Source organism: Pleurodeles waltl, chromosome 1_2 (assembly GCF_031143425.1).
Source record: "Pleurodeles waltl isolate 20211129_DDA chromosome 1_2, aPleWal1.hap1.20221129, whole genome shotgun sequence".
Taxonomy (NCBI): domain Eukaryota; kingdom Metazoa; phylum Chordata; class Amphibia; order Caudata; family Salamandridae; genus Pleurodeles; species Pleurodeles waltl.
Window position 1 is genome coordinate 972,752,287 of NC_090437.1, and position 19,087 is coordinate 972,771,373.

The window sequence follows — 19,087 nt, forward strand, 5'->3', positions numbered from 1 at the left end:
GTGTCGTAATCATGGTCTGAAGACGACTCAAAGAGCATGCGAACAACCTGCTGAGCGGTCACTTTGCGGCTAGCCATGATCCTAACAACAAATGGATTGCCAACAACAACTAGCACTAAAATAAGTAATAAACAAAGTGTAGCTTTATCACAAAGAGTTATGTACTACAAAAAACAATACCACACAGTTGCCTGAAATAGCTACTCACCAAGCAACTACTCTGCAATCACCAATGATATCCCACTAAAAAGAAAAAAGAAAAAAGAAATTTAGACATATGACAACACAAACACCACTGTGCTCAAATCTAAGGACAATGTCAAACACACAATACTGCATTTAGTACACCACCTACAAACATGTCAACAATACTCCTTTGGAGTAAATTGCGTTCACTTACCTAAAACATGCAACTATGCAAACCGCAGGACAACTACTGCCAAAACCGCAAAGATCCACAGCAAAGGAAGCAAAAGCGTTGAACTAGAAGAAAAAGAAGAAATAAATTGTTATAATCACAAATACAAATACTTTGCCAGTTGACAAACACCCCACCACCAAGAACTTAGCAGTTGTCCCTGGTACCTAAGTGGATCCTGCCCCCCTCGGGGTAGATGGGCGTAAAAGATTTGGCCAATCTGACCCCAAGGGGGACAGAAATGGGCAACACCTCTGTGCCCCCTTTCAGGTGGCGACCCTTCCCCAAGGGGGCACCCCCAGCACAACACAAAACAAAAAAATCCCTGCCCTCCTTGGGGGCAGATGGCCCTACAAAATTACGGGCAGAGATGGGCAATACAAATTTTCCCCACCTTAGGGGGGCGACCGTTGCCCAAGGGGTGCCCCCAAACACACACCAAACACAATCCCTGGCACCTAGTGTGCTTCCACCCCCCCCCGGGCCAGATCGTCCAAAAAATGTCTGGTCTGCCATCGGGGGGGGGGGGGGGTGAAACAGAAAAAAAAAAGCTCCCCAGGGGAGCGACCCTTGCCACAGGAGTTGCCCCCAAAATTAACAATAAAAACAAAATCCCTGGTGTCTAGTGGTTTTCGCCCCCCCCCCCCGGGGGCAGATCAGCCCAAAAATCGGCTGATCTGCCCCCGGGGGGGGGGGGCAAAATACAAATAAAAATTGCCCCCGGGGGGGAGGGCGACCCTTGCCCAAGGGGTCGCCCCCAAAAACACACATAAACAAAGATATCCCTGGTGTCTAGTGGTTTTGGCCCCCCCCTGGGGGCAGATCCGCCGAAAAAAACGGCGGATCTGCCCCCAGGGGGGGGGCGAAATACAAATAAAAATTGCCCCCGGGGAGGGGTGACCCTTGCCCAAGGGGTCGCCCCCAAAAACAAACATAACAAAAATATCCCTGTGTCTAGTGGTTTTCGCCCCCCCCCCCCTGGGGGCAGATCCGCCGAAAAATCGGCGGATCTGCCCCCAGGAGGGGGCGAAATACAAATAAAAATTGCCCCCGGGGGGGAGGGCGACCCTTGCCCAAGGGGTCGCCCCCAAAAACACACATAAACAAAGATATCCCTGGTGTCTAGTGGTTTTCGCCCCCCCCCCTGGGGGCAGATCCGCAGAAAAAATGGCGGATCTGCCCCCAGGGGGGGGCGAAATACAAATAAAAATTGCCCCCAGGGAGGGGCGACCCTTGCCCAAGGGGTCGCCCGCAAAAACAAACATAAAAAAAATATCCCTGGTGTCTAGTGGTTTTCGCCCCCCCCTCGGGGCAGATCCGCCGAATAAACGGCGGATCTGCCCCCAGGGGGGGGCGAAATACAAATAAAAATTGCCCCCGGGGGGGGCGACCCTTGCCCAAGGGGTCGCCCCCAAAAACACACATAAAAAAAATATCCCTGGTGTCTAGTGGTTTTCGCCCCCCCCTGGGGGCAGATCCGCCGAAAAAAAGGCCGATCTGCCCCCAGGGGGGGGCGAAATACAAATAAAAATTGCCCCCGGGGGGGGCGACCCTTGCCCAAGGGGTCGCCCCCAAAAACAAACATAAAAAAATATATCCCTGGTGTCTAGTGGTTTTCGCCCCCCCCCCGGGGGCAGATCCGCCGAAAAATCGGCGGATCTGCCCCCGGGATGGGGGGCGAAATCCAAATAAAATTTGCCCCCGGGAGGGGGCGACCCTTGCCCAAGGGGTCGCCCCCAAATTTAGGCACAAAGAAAATCCCTGGTGGCTAGTGGAGATTCCTGCTCCACGATCGCGGGCCCTGCCCGCGATCGTGGAGCAGGAATCTTGAGAAAACAGACACAGGGGGAAAGGAAAAACCCTTTCCTTTCCCCCCATGTCTGTTTTCTCAACCCCCCCGCCCCCCAAAAATGGAGAGGACTCACCTGTGAGCTCCTGCTCCGAAGACGCGCTGGAAGCAAATGGCTTCCAGCGCGCCGGCAACACTAGATGATGTCAGCGCGCTGCGCGCGCGCTGACATCATCGGATTGCCGTGGGGGGGGGGCGGGGGTGGAAGGGGAAGGTCTTCCCCTTCCATCCCCGCCTGGGGGGGAAGGGGGTGCACGGGGGGGCGCGCTAGCGTGCCCCCAAGTTCCCCTGTGCCGAGGACGAGATGATCTCGTCCAAGGCACAGGGGAACTGTAGCCTTGGACGAGATCATCTCGTCCAAGGCACAGAAGGGGTTAATGAAAACAAGATTCTATCTGTCTGTTAATTGGAGAATCGTCATTCTCTGGGTGCGTCCTGTGAGGAAGGATGCAATCCATTTGAGGGTGTCTCCCTGGGTCCCAATGTGGCAGAGACTCTTGGGAGTGAGAGAGTGTAGTTTATATAATCTATATTAACATGAAATGTTTATGAACTAATGTGTGATAATGCCGCATAGAAACTGTACTAGTATATGTTGCTAAAACGTGCACTTGAAATGTGACCACAGGGAGTGGCTGCCAATGTATACGGGGACTAATGAAAATGACTAATGCTTACGAATACCTGTATTAAAGAATGGATTTATACTAATTATTAATGATTATGTTATTAAAGTTATGCTAAATAAATCTTGTAGGCCTTAAGTTAGCATGAGTCGAAGCCTAGCTGCCTGGCTCTCATATTAAATGTGTTTTTCTAAACGTGTAGTGTGCTGCCTTGCAAAAGGACATGACCTCTTGTTTTCTTCAACTAGAAGCTGAATGTAAGTATAGTGGATCCGTTCTAATGAAATTCATATTGCTTGTAGAAATGTAATAGCTAAAATGCAACAGTGTAGATTAGTATAATGTACAAGGTCGTTCAAACCGGTACAGACAATGGAGCTACTAAAGATGTGCAAAGAATTACAGAAGGATGAAATCATACCGGACGTGCTACCTCTGAAGACCTCAAACATATGGACCAATAAGATGTCTGTGAACTGTTGTGGGGTGACAAATTTGATGAGCTAATTCGAAGTTAATTGGGTAGAGATAGTGGGGTGCAACCCCTTAGCCAATTAGATTTTAAGGGAAGGTACAATGAAAAAGGGATAAAAACCCCTGTCACCAGGAAGTAAATTAGACTAGATTGGGTGGGTTAGGGAATGCTATTGATTTTATCCAGAAACTTTGTCACTCACTCTGTTTGGTGACTTATTGGTTTACTTAAAACCATCCTTTTCCTTAGATTGCCCATTTTACACTTTGCCTCCTTATGAGGGAAGTGCCCCTTGTTTCCCCAGCGCTGAGTTTTGACTGATGGCGAACCAACTGATGTCCTGAAGACGAAGACCGAACCTGAGTGCTGACCTAAACCTTGGAGGGTAACTATGACAATGAAATTGTGATTTGTCTGTTTGCTTTTTCTTTCTAGGTACCAACTGCTTACTTTTGACAGAAACCAGAGCTAGATGTTTTCCAAATTGGTGTTCTAAATTGTTTTGCATGAAGCCCAACATGCCAATGCTAATGAGTGGTTAGGACAGGGGTTCACTAAACTGATGCAAATAGACAAATGACTGAATCTATGCTTTGTTGAACTGACGCATTAATGACACTCTGCTAAAGTTGATCTATGTTGATGCTGTGTTATGTTTTATTAATTGCTTATCTTGCTTTGATAAAGTCTTATTCAAGTTGCCAAACTATGACAATGTTATTGAGTGTTTCGGTTTTGAGATTATCACATCTGCTTTTAGAATTGTAATTAATAGGGAATAAAACTCATAAAATTCCACTAAACTGGTGTGGTTATTCATGACTGCAAGGTCACGGTGGTGGTCTTGAGTTGATTGATGTCTTTGACTAAAGTGAAATGCATTGTTGTAATAAATATTGATGACATTATTGATGTATTGATTGACATATTGATTAGCTATCTCGTCCTAAGGTGTCTCTCAACTGGGTCAAAGATTCATTGGCCTAAAACGAGTCCTGATGTATAATAAATTATCATAGAGGGACGCGGTAACAGTTCTGGTAGCAGAGCAACGGTTTGGCCCTTTGGGGCCCTAGGACTGAGACTTATTGTTTAGATTGTTTTCTGAGATAATGCAAATTGGAGATATGATGTGTTTCTAAATTTCCCATGACTTTCCCGGGATCTCGGAGCCTGCCTAAGTGAGTTGGGAATGTTGAGGGCGTTTTAGCATGTGTGGGGTAGAATCTGCACTTGCTCAGCTTATGCATTTTGCAGGTGATTTGTGAAGATTATGTGTGTTTAGGCCAGGTAATGTTGTTTTAGTAGGAGTGGGCGTACTCCACAGTATGAGAGTAGGGAAGTCGGCATACTTCATATGAGTGTTGCGCTTTGTGCTAAAAAAAAAAAATCTGCGTGGTTGGTTGCTAATGTACGGACCCGTCGTGGTCTAAGACTCCGGAGTATATTGACAAGTGTAGGAGACACTTGGGTTTATGTTGTAATTTGTGCGGTTTAATAGGTCAATCGGGCTTGGTTGACAAGTCAAGTTTGAGTTAAATGTGTGGATGAAACCTTTGATGGAGATTTGGCAAGTTCTAAAGTGCACTAGAACGAACCATTGACAAGTCGAGAGTAGGATTTGCGGGTCGAATTCTGCTTGCATATGCAGGAACTGAGAAGGAGAGAGTAGCTGCCGAGGCTTCAAGTTAAATCTCTGTAAAGTTCTGAAGTGATTGTGTACCCTTCTTGTAGTAAACTGGCAAGTGTGAGTTGTTGTTGTTGTTAAAGGTGCTTGCAATAATTTTGCATTAGTTTGGTGTGAATCCAGTGAGGGGCGGATAAGTCACAAGACTTTGTCAGCTGCAGTGTGTGTGAGTGTGACGTCAGTGGTATCGCGCTGGGATAGGTCAGTTGCCGAGAGGGGTCGCGCACGGATTGGCAGCCGTCCGTGAGAGGCAATAGGTTGAGAAAGGTGGGTGAAGAGTGTCCTGGGAATTAAAGTCACTTCTTGATTAAATACAAAAAAAAAGAAAAGACGCAAAGATTAATTTTATCAAAGCTTTTAGGAGCGCTCTGAAAGGAGACGCATACATTATGGCGAGTGAAGGGGAGCCTACACCGCCTGAGGGTACTTTAGCTTATATAGTAATGGAGGAAAGGGGAGTCGCGCCTTGCTTATGGATGAAACAGTGGCGCAAGTTGACAGAAAAGGAGGGATGTTTGGCGTTTCCGGAGCATGGAACTTTCAATACAAGAATTTTAGAGAATTTAAGGTGGATGTTAAGTGCACAAAAGCCACCTCCGAGGCCAGCTCATTACGAGGCATTAGCAGTCTGGGATTTAATGGCTATTAAACAAAGACAGCAGAAATATGAGAGGAGAATGAGAAGGGCAGAAAAGACCTTAGCTGAGGCTTGATGGGACAATGAGAGCAAAATGTGGAGAAGGGGAATAGTTGACGGACTCAAATTGTTCCCAGCAATAACACAGGGAGACGAAACACAGGGAAAGAAAGCCACCTGCAAGACAGATAAGGACTCCAGAAGGCCTAAAGAGACTAAGAGGTCTTGGATAGAGGAAGACGACTCAGATGATGAAGAGTTTCTTAATCAGTTGTTACATGATCGCCCGCCACCTTATGCAGTAAATGACAATGCCTGAGCACTAGTGCGGGTCCTGGGAACCAGATGCAAGAAAAGGGAGTTACAGATACAGTGCAGACTAGTGATATGGGTTTGATACAAAATAGTGTCAGTGTACCCACTGCGCCAGACATGCAGATACAGTTGCAACCTCCACCACAGATACAGAGAATCTATCCAGACGTCCCAGTACTAGAGACTACTACAAATTGAGCCAACTCCGCAATTGTTGCCCCAGCCGCAGCAACAGCTGATTCCGGGGTATAGTCCAGCAGCAGGACCTCCGTTAGTACCTGCATCAGCCACAGTGAGTCAAGCCTTAGGAGTTGCTGCTCCGCGGAGTTTGGGGCCAGGCCAGACACCAGCTGCTATATCATTACCAATTACTGTTGGACCACCGGTACCATTGTATGCGCAGGGTAAACCTGACACATGTGATCAAGGGTTGGGGACCCAGGAAATAATAAGAGGATGGTTCACAAGAACCCCCGATCAATATCACCAAGATCACAAACAGCCGAACACCTCAGATCTCTGTTAGATCTTAGTCCGATTGGGGCTCCTTTGGAGGCAATGAGACAAGTAGGGTCAAGTGTGCTAGCCCCACAGACAATGAGTGTGGATGCGTCACAAACACCATTGATGCAGTCAGGAAATATCTCATTGCAAGGCTTTTCCGTGCAGCAGCTAAACGAGTGGCTGGGAAATAACAAAACTTCACAACCTGCTGTAGTGACCGCAGAAAGGTCGGAGAGAGATGAGTACCTAAACTTTGTAAGACTGGGTGTGGAAACTGCTGAACTAGTGGAAGGGACAATAGGGGTAAACAGATTAGAATCATACACAGAAGCAGAACTAAGGAATCTGTGCCCTAAAATCACTAAAGAAGTGGCCAAGGTGCATCCGAGGTTGGCGAACCTGGCAGACAAATACAATATTGATATTGAGAATACTAAACATTTGAAAAGAAGCTACAGACTAGATTTCGATTCTAAAGATTTTCATCACTTGAGGTTGGCCGGAATAAAAGCGCATCTTAAAGAAATACTGCAAAGTGCACAAATCTGGGGTGCCTTAGAAAAATGGGAAGGCAGATGGGCGAAGAAAAGAGATAAGGAGAAAAGTGACAGTCCGGGATCAAGACAGACTAAACCCGCACCGGTCACTGGGACAGTAAAAATATTACCAATGAGAGAAACAGCTGGAGGGGTTCTAGTCCGTGTACCGTGGTCTAGGGGAGACATTCTGTCATTTACAAATGATTACCCCAAGTTGAGGGAGAAACCGATAGAATGGTATCAGCAGACAGACAGGTTTGTGAAGCTTGCGAAGTGTCTCTGGGAGTACTTAAATACCTTGTTTGAGATCATTGTTCCACCCGATTTATGGCTTGAGTGCAAGAGAGGTGTGGATTGGCCGACGCAGGAACCGGCAAGGGATAAGTGACTGGAGCACCATCTGAGGAGGTGATGAAGTACTATCATAAAGTGATTGAGTTCTTGAAGCAGAAAGTGTCGCCAAAAGTGACTGATTGGCAGAAAATCGATCGGACCTCACAGGAGGTTAAAGAATCAATCCATGCTTATTATGAGAGGTTGTTGAAAGCGTTCAAGCATTACAGTGGCACTGAGACTATTGAGCCGAAAGATATGAACCATCTTGTGTTCAGATTTGTTGAAGGGCTGAGACCAGAGGTCAGCCAGATGATTAAGAATCATTTGATCTGTTGGCAAGCGAAACCGATTGATGAGGTGTTGCAGTATGCGAAGTACTGTAGTGACGAGATTGAGTTGAAGCAGAGAAAGTTGAAGGAGAAAGTGATGGTGATGCAGATAAAGGCAGCGCAGGCAGGAATGCAGGGAAATGGAATTCAGCAGATGGCACAGCAACAACCACAAGGGAATGGCGTGTTTCAGGCACAACCGAGAGGCCGAGGTCGAGGTTTTGTGAATCGCGCTCCAGACTTGAAGACAGTTTTGCTTCAAAATGATGTACAAAGGATGAAAAAGATGTCACCATGTCACGCGTGCGGGGGCGTGAGGCATTGGAAGCGGGAATGCCCAAATATGGTGCATGATGGTGTCGTTCAACAATGCACTGATGTCGGCACATTTCAAAATGTGAGGGGTCCAAAATTGAGAGGTCAAAATCAGAACTTCCAGAATAACATGCTTCAGATGCAGGGGTTACAGGCCATGCAGAAAATGCAAATGCTGCGTGTTCAACCAACACTAATGCAGGAAGTACAACAGCAGGTTCCCATGGTACCTAGACAGCAAATGCAATTACCATTAGCTCCAATGGGACAGCAACAGGTGATGCTTCCTCAGGAGGTCACAGGTCAAATGGTGAATCAAAATAACACAGTACAGCAGTTCCCATTGAGTGGTGAAGATGAAATGAATGATGAATGGTCGGATGACAGTTCAGACAGTGAGAAGTGCAGGCTTGCAGCGTCCCTAGAGGTAGATCAGAGGAGACCCTATGTAGAGGGAAAGGTGATGGGTCACAAGGTTTCATTCTTGGTTGACACAGGAGCTACACCCTCTACAGTCAGAAGTGCAGAGGCTCCGAAATTGCCACTTTCAGGGCGTACCATAAGAGTGGTAGGAGTAGCAAACCAGTACTTGACAAACCTGATTACTGATCCGGTTCAAGTTGAGATTGGCAACTTCCAGGGACTGCATAAGTTTGTAGTCTGCGATTCTAGTCCCGTATCCCTACTGGGAAGAGACTTACTGTGCAAGACAAAATGTTCGATTACCTGTTCTAATGAAGGAATTGAGGTACAAACAAACAGTGATGATGAAGGGGATGATGGGCAGTTTTCAGAATCAGAAATCGAGACCGCAAATGAAGACTACCCTTTGATAACCTTATTCACAATGCTTACAGTGAGTGACTTGCCAGCTGAGTTGCAGGGAACGGTGACAGAGAAAGTGTGGGACCTGACAGGAAAGGAAGTGGGACTGGTAAAAGGAGTTGAACCAGTTAAAGTACAAGTGAAGCCAAACGCAGTGTTTCCTCAAGTACCGCAGTACCACATGGCACAAGATGTTCTCATTCAGGTGTCGCAGATAATTGCGGACTTTGTAAAGCAAGGGGTTCTGAAGGAGGTATTGAGCAGCCCATGTAATTCACCAATAATGGGTCTGAAAAAGCCTTGTGGAAAGGTCCGAACTGTGCAGGATTTGAGGAAAATAAATGAGATTGTGGTAAAGTGTTGCCCCATAGTGCCGAATCCAGGAGTGATTATGTTTCAGGTTCCGTGTGATGCAGAGTGGTTCACAGTAGTGGACCTGTCACAAGCATTCTTTTCTGTGCCTCTTCATGAGGACAGTCACTTTTTATTCAGTTTCAAATTCCCGGACAAGGTGTACAATTGGTGCAGAATTCCTCAAGGGTTTTCAGAGTCACCATCTATCTTCAATCAGATATTGAAGAAGGACTTGGAGTCGCTAGAACTACCTTTTAGTTCAACTCTAGTGCAGTACATTGATGACTTGCTGATTGCGTCCAGAACGAGAGATGACTGTAGATATGACACAATAGCCTTCCTAAACCATTTGGGAAGGAACGGACATAAAGTGTCCCCAAAGAAGTTGCAGTACTGTCAGAAGGAGGTGAAATACTTAGGGCATTTGATAGAGAAAGGGTCCAGAAGGATATCAAAGGAGAGGGTGACAGCCATACTGCAGATGAACCCCCCGACAGCAAAGAGAGATGTCAGGATGTTTTTGGGAATGGTGGGCTACTGTCGTCAGTGGATTCCCAATTTTTGGATCATCTCTAAACCATTGATAAAGCTGACAGGCAAGGAAACTAAGGATGAACCGCATACCATAATTTTGTCTGAGGAAGAGCTTGAGTCATTCATGGAATTGAGAGAGTGCATGTGTAGGGCACCAGCTTTAGGTATGCCTGATTACACAAAGCCTTTTCTACTGTTTTGTCATGAACGTGATGCTTGTTCTTTGTCTGTCTTAACACAGGTCCATGGAGGTGCAAACTGCCCTGTAGCATATTTTTCAGCTACTTTGGACCCAGTCGCAGCAGCCTTACCGGGTTGTTTGCGTGCAGTTGCAGCAGTTGGTCAGAGCCTCACACAGTGTGAAGGCATAGTGATGGGACATCCCTTAACAGTAATAGTTCCGCATTCAGTTGAGATTCTGTTGACCCGAACTAAGACTCAGCACATGACAAATGCCCCACTTACCCGATATGAGACAATTATTCTGGGGTCGCCTAATGTCTCCTTGAAACGATGTACTGTATTGAACCCGGCAACTCTACTTCCTGTTGAAAACAATGAAATTAATAATTTGGAGGAGGTGGAGCTTGACTGTCTTGAGGTAACAGAACTGTGCACCAAACCTAGACCTGACATTAAAGAGACGCAGTTAAAGGAAAATGACTGCATTATGTTTGTTGATGGATCATGTTTGAGAGACTCAGTCGGAATACTAAGAGCTGCATATGCTGTGTGTACAATCACTGGCATTATAGAAGCCTCCTGGCTCGAAAGAGTGTATTTCGCCAAGTGGCAGAATTAATTGCCCTTACTAAGGCATGCCACGCAGCTGAAAATCTGAAAGTCACTATCTATACTGACAGTAGATACGGATTTGGAATTGTACATGATTTTGGCCAATTGTGGTCACAGAGGAGTTTCATGACCTCTTCTGGTTCTCCTGTGAAAAATGGCGAACAAATTAAGGATTTTTTGCATGCGATTCAGTTGCCTCTGGAAATTGCCGTGGTGAAATGCAATGCTCATGTTAAGTCACAGGACTTTGTGTCAATGGGAAACAGTTATGCAGATCAAGTTGCAAGGTTTTGCGCATTGAACTGTATATCATTCAAGGATCAGTGGGAATTGTTAGCGCAAACTGAAAATGAGACGTGTTTGAACTTACTTTGCATTAAGAGTTGTTGACACATTGGATGAGCTAAAATCACTGCAGGGTCGTGCTAGCAGGGAAGAGAAATGCTCCTGGCAGAGAATGCAATGTGTACAAAGAGCTCAGAGGGTCTCAGAGGAGGGGAAACTGGTTTTGCCAAACAGTCTTTTGTCACAATTTGCAAGACTGTACCATGGGCAGGCACACCTTGGGAGAGACGCAATGATCAGATTCTTCAAAATTGATTGGTTCAATCCGAAATTCAGACAAGCCGCAGAGGTTACCTGTCACAGGTGTACCATCTGTCAACAGATGAACGCAGGAAAAGGGACTGTGCTGACTTTGAGCCACATAGGGAGAGCTGGAGGTCCGTTTAGCAAGATGCAGATGAATTTCATTGAGATGCCTGTATGTGGAGGCTTGAGGTACGTGTTGGTAATTGTGTGTGTTTTCAGTCACTGGATTGACGTAGAAATGACAGTCTCACAGTAGCAAAGCTGTTGCTTAGAGAGTTAATACCAAGGTTCGGATTTCCGGTCTCTTTAGAATCAGATAGGGGCAGACACTTCGACAATGAGGTGATAAAGCACTTGTGTTCTGCATTAGACATTGAACAGACGCTGCATTGTAGCTACCGCCCGAAGCATCAGGACTAGTGAACAGATAAATGGTGCCTTGAAGTCGAGAATGGCAAAAATGTGTGCAGCTACCAATATGAAGTGGCCAGATGCATTGCCTTTAGTGCTAATGTCAATAAGAAACACACCTGATAGGAAGACAGGACTACCACCCCATGAGATAATCATGGGCAGAGCTATGAGGTTGCCCGCAGTGCCTGCGAATGCTCTTGTAAATATCACGGATGATATGGTGTTGGACTACTGCAAGGGTCCAGCTGATGTGGTCGCTCTTTTTCTCACCAGGTGGAAGCTAACACCTTGCCACCGATTAGAGATCCAGGTCACACTCTGCAAGCCGGTGAGTGGGTGGTTGTCAAGAAGCACGTGAGGAAGTCGTGCTTGGAGCCGCGCTGGAAGGGGCCATATCAAGTAATACTGAAGACAACCACTGCTGTGAAATGTGCAGGAGTTCCAAACTGGATACATGCCAGTCACACAAAGAAGGTAACATGTCCAACTGATGAGGAACTTGAAGTGCCCGAAACAACAGCTCCAGAGGAGGAAGTCTCAGGGCCGGAGAATATTCAAAGGAAAACTGAGACTGTAGGAAAGCCCACTGAGGACGGTTTAGTCCCTCAAACAGTAAACGAGTTCGAGAGAGGTGACAGTGAGCCTATCTCAGTAGAGGCAGCAGGAGAACCACAACAAGGAGAGGTTCTCCCAGAAGTAGACCGATACGGGTTAGAACTTGAACCCGTCACAGACCCAGAAGACGAGGGGGAAAGAGCAGAGGGAGGTCAAAGCACACCAATTCCCCCTGAGCCAATTGCAGGTCCGTCAAGAGAAAACACCATAGCACAAGAGGAGGGTGCTGTCCAGCATCCTGAAAAACCAAGCAGGAAGAAAATGCATAAAGGTGATAACTGGCCACTATAACTATTCGAGTTGCCAAATGATGCCAAATTATGACAATGTTATTGAGTGTTTCGGTTTTGAGATTATCACATCTGCTTTTAGAATTGTAATTAATAGGGAATAAAACTCATACAACTCTACTAAACTGGTGTGGTTATTCATGACTGCAAGGTCATGGTGGTGGTCTTGAGTTGATTGATGTCTTTGACTAAAGTGAAATGCATTGTTGTAATAAATATTGATGACATTGATGTATTGATTGACATATTGATTAGCTATCTCGTCCTAAGGTGTCTCTCAACTGGGTCAAAAGATTCAATGGCCTAAAACGAGTCCTGATGTGTAATAAATTATCATAGAGGGATGCATTAACAGGAGTTTTCTAGCTCCAATGGAGGGGTGGGAGTGGTCAGGGTACTGACTACCTTGAAAAGTTCTCTAGGGGTATTGGGTGCCTCTTTAGTCTTCTTATTGAAATATTCAGATTTGGCTTTAAAGCTTGCCTCTTTGTAAGTTTTCAGAATATCTCTTAGAATATCTCTCTCAGCGGAATTATGATTAAGCTTCCAATGCCGCTCTTGTTGGCGGTATTTCCTTTGAAGCATCTTAAGATCCTTAGTAAACCAAGGATGACTCTGTTTTTTCATGTCACGTGAAGCAGAGGACTTAAAAGGTGGTAATTGTTCCATGGCAATACTAGTTCCCTGGTTAAAACTCTCTATAACTGACAAGGATAGATTTTTTGTAGCTGCCCAACCTGCTTCCAAAGCAGGTTCCAGCTGTTCCTTCTTGATGTGGTTCCAATGCCTGATAAGTTTTCCTTTAAAGCAAGGTTTCTGACATACCTGAACCTCAACAAAATGAAAAGTAAAAAGAGAGTGATCTGTCCAGAGTCAATTGTAACTTGTCTCCAGAGCAGGTAAAACTCATTGCATAACTTTCTCCCATTCATTTTTCATGTGGTTATGCTCCTGAAGGGCTGCCTGTATGGTTACATGACCATGTTTCTTCCAAATGCTATTTTTATTGTGGTGTTCTCTAGGGGCTGTTCTGAGCATTGTAGTCAACATACTATAACATTTGTGGCACGAAAACTCACCCAATAATGCTTTGCAGGGCATTAATTTAACAAAACATTTTTCCTATAACTCAGCCTGTGGTGGTCCTAGGACAATGGGACCACCTTCAAAACGCTCTTTCTATCATTTTCTATATCATCCCTGCACTAGGTTAGTAGGGACCCGCTCCCACCATTCAGTGTCTTTTAAGCTTTCTCATGGCTACAACTTTTGTTTTACAGGTAGGAGAAGTTTTGTTTTAAAGGCCTTGTTTACAATATCATTGCAGTAAGCCTTCTAGCCCTAAAAATGCCCTCTAGGGGCTAAGTATATAGTTACACTGCATTACTTTCTCCTCTTTTTTTCATGGGGTTATTCCCTCTAGGGGCTAACAATATGATTACATGACCATGTTTCTTACAAATGATATTTTTGTTATGGTGCCCTCTCCTTTTGCAAATGGGTTAGCACCAACTTGAAATGGATGGTAACTGCAATTGTTTGGTGCCAGCATTTGTGCTCAAGAAAGAATCAATCAGCGGACTGCAACTCAATAATAGGTTAGGAACCCCTCCTTCCTAAATGCCACTAGCAAACCCTGTTTTGTGATTGGGCAATGTGATAGCTGAATGGCAAAATTGGGGTTGTGCATTTGAATGAGTATCTTTCCTGACGTGAACACAAAAATTCTGAAAACTAGGCTGTTTGTGAAAATTATAAATAGTTCTGTACATGTAGCCCTAATAGTAAATATAATAATAAAGTAATAGTCGAACATGACTCAACGAAGCTCTGGACTACATTGTTAACATGTATAAACATAACGTAATACATCTTAGTGTGTGGTGTCTACAGGCTGTCTGTTATATGTGGCCCAATTTGGCGCAGCAGCTGCTTTATGGCTTGCCAGTTGAGGCTATAGCTCTGGATGATATCCTGTTCCCTGAGGCCCTGAAGGGTTGTCCTGGTCCTGAAGAGCCTCTACTGCCTTCTGCGTTGCCTTTGAGGGCCACATTGGGGTGGTGATGGCTGCTGCTGTTGGTCCTGTGCTCTGCGTCGTCTGGCATGCTGCATCAGTAGCACCTCCTTATTGTCCTTATAGAGCAATGATGTTGCTTGTATGTGTTTTCCTTAAGTAGTGGTGTGTTTGCCTAATTTTAATGCCTGGCCTGACCCAGGCGTTAAAATTTGACACAAATTGGGCTTTGCGTCATTTTTCGTGTCCCCGTCCCACCCATGTGTAATTTTTGCCCTGTTGGATAAATACGGCGCTAGGGTGTTTGAGTCATTTTTTGGACAGGAACGCCTACCTTGCATCTCATTGATGCAAGATGGTTTCACGCATCCTTGAAATTACGCAAACTCCATAATTTTGACACTACTCTATAGGATCCCTTCCCCTTAGTAAATGCATGCCCCAAATTTGTTTCTGAGCAGGAAGTTGCCCCACGGACCACTGACTGCTTCCAAAAATGTAGTTGTGTCATAATATAGGTATTTGAAATATTTTTAGTTTACCCCTACTGAAATAAGGCTGCAATTAAACGAATATTTACATCCCTATTTGAAAGAAGTCACAGACATGGTGGTCTGCTGAGCCCAGCAGGCCAGCATCCCTGTCAGTGCCGCTATTCCCAAGGGGTTTGCAAAATGAGACCTACCTCATCATTAGTCATGAGGTAGGTCATTTGCTACCCATTTGTGAATTGCAGTCAGTGTCATTGACAGTGCTCTACTTCAGATCATCCAACTTGCTAGTTGTTAGTTGCTAAGTCTTGCAATGTGTGACTCACAAAACCTGAACTTGGTACATATGTCCCTGAGTAACACATTTCAGGTGCAATGACAATACCTATGCCCATGCATTCTGTCAATAATGATCAGCTAAGAGACTGTCAGCGTACCATATTTCACTGTTTTGGGACAGCAAAGTGGGCTATCCATGTTTAGCGCTACATTGTCATCATTACACACACATGATCCCAGCCATCCTGTTAGCAAAGGGGGCATATACGACTTAGGGGACACTTTCAAAGGGGCATTTGTTACCTACATACAACTGTGCCACATCTCTTATGGACCACTGAATGCAAGTTAATTGCTGACTGAAAATTGACCCACATGTCTATCACACAGTTAATCATTGTCCCTTGATCCACACGCCACAATACCTGAGTCACTTGTATTGCAATGCAGGACAAGATGGCCACAGCACACAGAGAGTAATATCCAACAGTAAAACGAGAATAGGTAATCCTGGTGTCGTAATGAGTTGGGAGAAGTATGAAGTTGAAGCGAGTCTCAAATCCTGTTTGCAGATGGTATCTTTATTTGTAAGTGTTCGAGATCATTGAGTCATCATGGAGATACAGCCAACACGTGTTTCGTCACACAGGTGACTTCATCAAGGCTGTAATACAGTAAAGACAGCAAACATTGGATATATATGTGTGTTTTGTGTGTACGTTGTGGAACCCACAAACCGGAGACCAGTGGTAAAATCTAGTAAAAGAGAGCAATTAGTGAGCATGGCTACAGAGGTGAGTGGTGTTTGGGACCAAAACTTAAAAGGCATGGAAATACACAGTCAATTACCGTGGTCATGTGAATAACGTCGACAAAAAACAGTATTGGAAAGCTTAAATCTAAAAAACTATGTAGAGAGAAACAGTGTTATCTAACAATTGGTATGCAAGTGGTAAAGTAGTGCAGGACTAAGAGATATCAGGAAGAGAAGGTGAGTAAAAAACAACAAAAAGAGAGGGGAGATACGTTAAGCGTAAAAATGAGAAAGCGGAGAAATTGCGCGGGTGAGGGGCCCCGGAGGGCAGACATGCGTCACTCATACCTGGGGTAGTTAGCCAATATGGGTGATGGTAGTACTTGGTAGAGAAGTTGCTCAATGATTGATTGGGCTGTAGAAAAAGTGAGTAACATGAGACAAGTAAAGAAAAGAGCATAGAATTGGGGGAGGGGATAGGTAATGATATGTAGGAGGACAATTAGAAAGTAAGCGTAGAAAAATAGAGAGAAGGTAGTATGAAGGTAAAAAGTAAAGTGCATGAGAAAGAAAAAATGGGTCAGTAAACACATACCTTAGTATAGTCATAAAGCTGTAATTAGTATGGCTGCGCCAAGCAGCTGTAGGTGCGTAGGTGGGGAGCTTGTATGATACTGCAGATAGAGGAGGCCCTGATAAGCCTGTCACCATAACCTATGATAATGCCACGAATAAATGAAATAAGAACGGGTTTTAGCCTGATGCGGGGAGTGAAAAGAAACATGATTGAGATAAACTGTGAGCCAGTCAGGGGTTAAGAAATAAGAGACAGGACTAATGGTGAGTCTTATTTGGACAAGGCATTGAGGGGGTTCTAACAGGGTAAAAATGTTTTGTAAAAAGTGAGTATAAAAGCAGGCAGAGTAGTCGGCACTGGAATATTAAACAATGGAGAAGTTAAAAAACGGAAGCTGAGATGAAAGCGAAAAGCTATCATGGGTGCAGTTCAAGAGGAATGTAGACATAAGGGTACCAATCGTGCACATATAACAAGAGTAAGGTGCCCGTGCGGTCGGGTTTTAAAAATTAAAGCAGGCAGAGTAGTCGGCACCGGAATATTAAAACATGGAGATGGTAAAAAACGGAAGATGAGATCAAAGCGAAAAGCTATCATGGGTGCGGTTCAAGAGGACTGTAGACATGAGGGAACCATCGTGGACATATGACAACAGTAAACTGCCCGTGCGGTCGGGTATTGAAAATCAAGCAATGAGCTAGTGTGCTTATAGTGACGTACACACCCGTTATTAAAAGCAGAAGTGAAGCATATGATAATGTTTGGTTAGGTGCGTTGCTCGAGACTGTACCATGTATGAAAACTAGAAACAGCCCGTGTGGCTGTTATTTGAAGTTGGAGAGCGTTTAGCCAAAATACATCGTAGTTAAATAATAAACCGCAGGGACGTGGTCAGAGGATCAAAAAACGGAAATGGCAGAAATTGGAACGAAGTGAAAAAGAGAGGTACGCGCTTAAGCGGTGTATGTCTGCGCGAGGCTCAATGTGTGGACATTGGAGAAGTCGTGCAAAGAAAAGAAATGGCGAAGTTAAAGCTGCCGGGTCAGTAAAAAGACCCGAGTTAGTTACTTACCGGGAAGCAGAATGGCGGTGAGCTCAGAGTGAACGCGAGGTCATGTAATGATCCGCGAGATAAAACGCTTGCTAATTAAGTAGGAAGTAGCAGTGCAGCAGAACTATAAGAGGGACTCGGCTGAAATGGCAAATGCGGCGGCCATCTTGGGTGTGAATGCGAGAAATTGCAATGTAATAGAGAAGATAATAAGAACAAAAATTAAAGACATGTATTAGGGGATGCGGTAACGCCTCTATTATTTATGGATACCAGATGGGAGCCTAAAACGAAGGTAAGGAAGAAGAAGTAAAAGCCCTAGAAGGTAGAAAGGGATGTGAAGGAAGGGCAAGATGGAGATGAGGAGAGAAAGTAACATGAACACATATAGTAAGAACAATAAAGTTGTTAGACACTGGAGAGTATGTATGTGACCTGTATCAAAGCTGGTTGAAGATGGGGAAGAGTAACAATGTAGAGGTGTCCAATAAAGTAAGGAGAAAGTAATAATAAATCCCTGGATGATCGATAAGACATATAAGAACCGATGCCATGTAGTGCAGGAATAAGGTACAACAATCACAATGATGTCAATCACACTCACAATGGTGTCCAATAAAGTAAGGAGAAAGTGATAATAAATCCCTGGATGATCGAAAAAACATATAAGAACCGATGCCATGTAGTGCAGGGATAAGGTACAACAATCACAATGATGTGTATAGGTGTAATGTACAATCGCGACGGTAAATGAAACGTGTAAGAGCAGCGACCATGAAGTACAATAATTAGGTGCAATAGTTAGAAAGTTTTGTATAGACATAAGTACATGGTGGGATATATAGGTACAACAATCACAATAATGTCAATCACAATCACAATGGTGTCCAATAAAGTAAGAAGAAAGTAATAATAAATCCCTGGATGATCGAAAAAACATATAAGAACCGATGCCATGTAGTGCAGGGATAAGGTACAACAATCACAATGACGTGTATAGGTGTAATGTACAATCGCGACGGTAAAAGAAACGTGTAAGAGCAGCGACCATGAAGTACAATAATTAGGTGCAATAGTTAGAAAGTTTTGTATAGACATAAGTACATATTGGGATAAATAGTAGAACATAACACTGTGAGAGTCAGGAACAAATTGAAACGGGTATATAGTTATAAACAAAGGAAAAGACCATTCATGTGAGAAAAAAATGTAGTTCACGATCCGTGTTCAGTCCTAGATCAACTGCGCGAAGTTTAATGATCCATTTGGACTCGCATCTGCGTAGGTCTCTGGTTCTGTCACCCCATCTCGGTGAGTTGGGAACCTGAGTAATGCCATGGAACCTGATGTTCAGGAGATCTTGTTCCCCGTGTAGGGTGTTGAAATGAACAGCCAGAGGATAGTTAGTGTTAACATTTCTGATGGCTCTGACATGTTCCTGAATGCGTTCCTTTAGGGGGCGTATAGAACTAC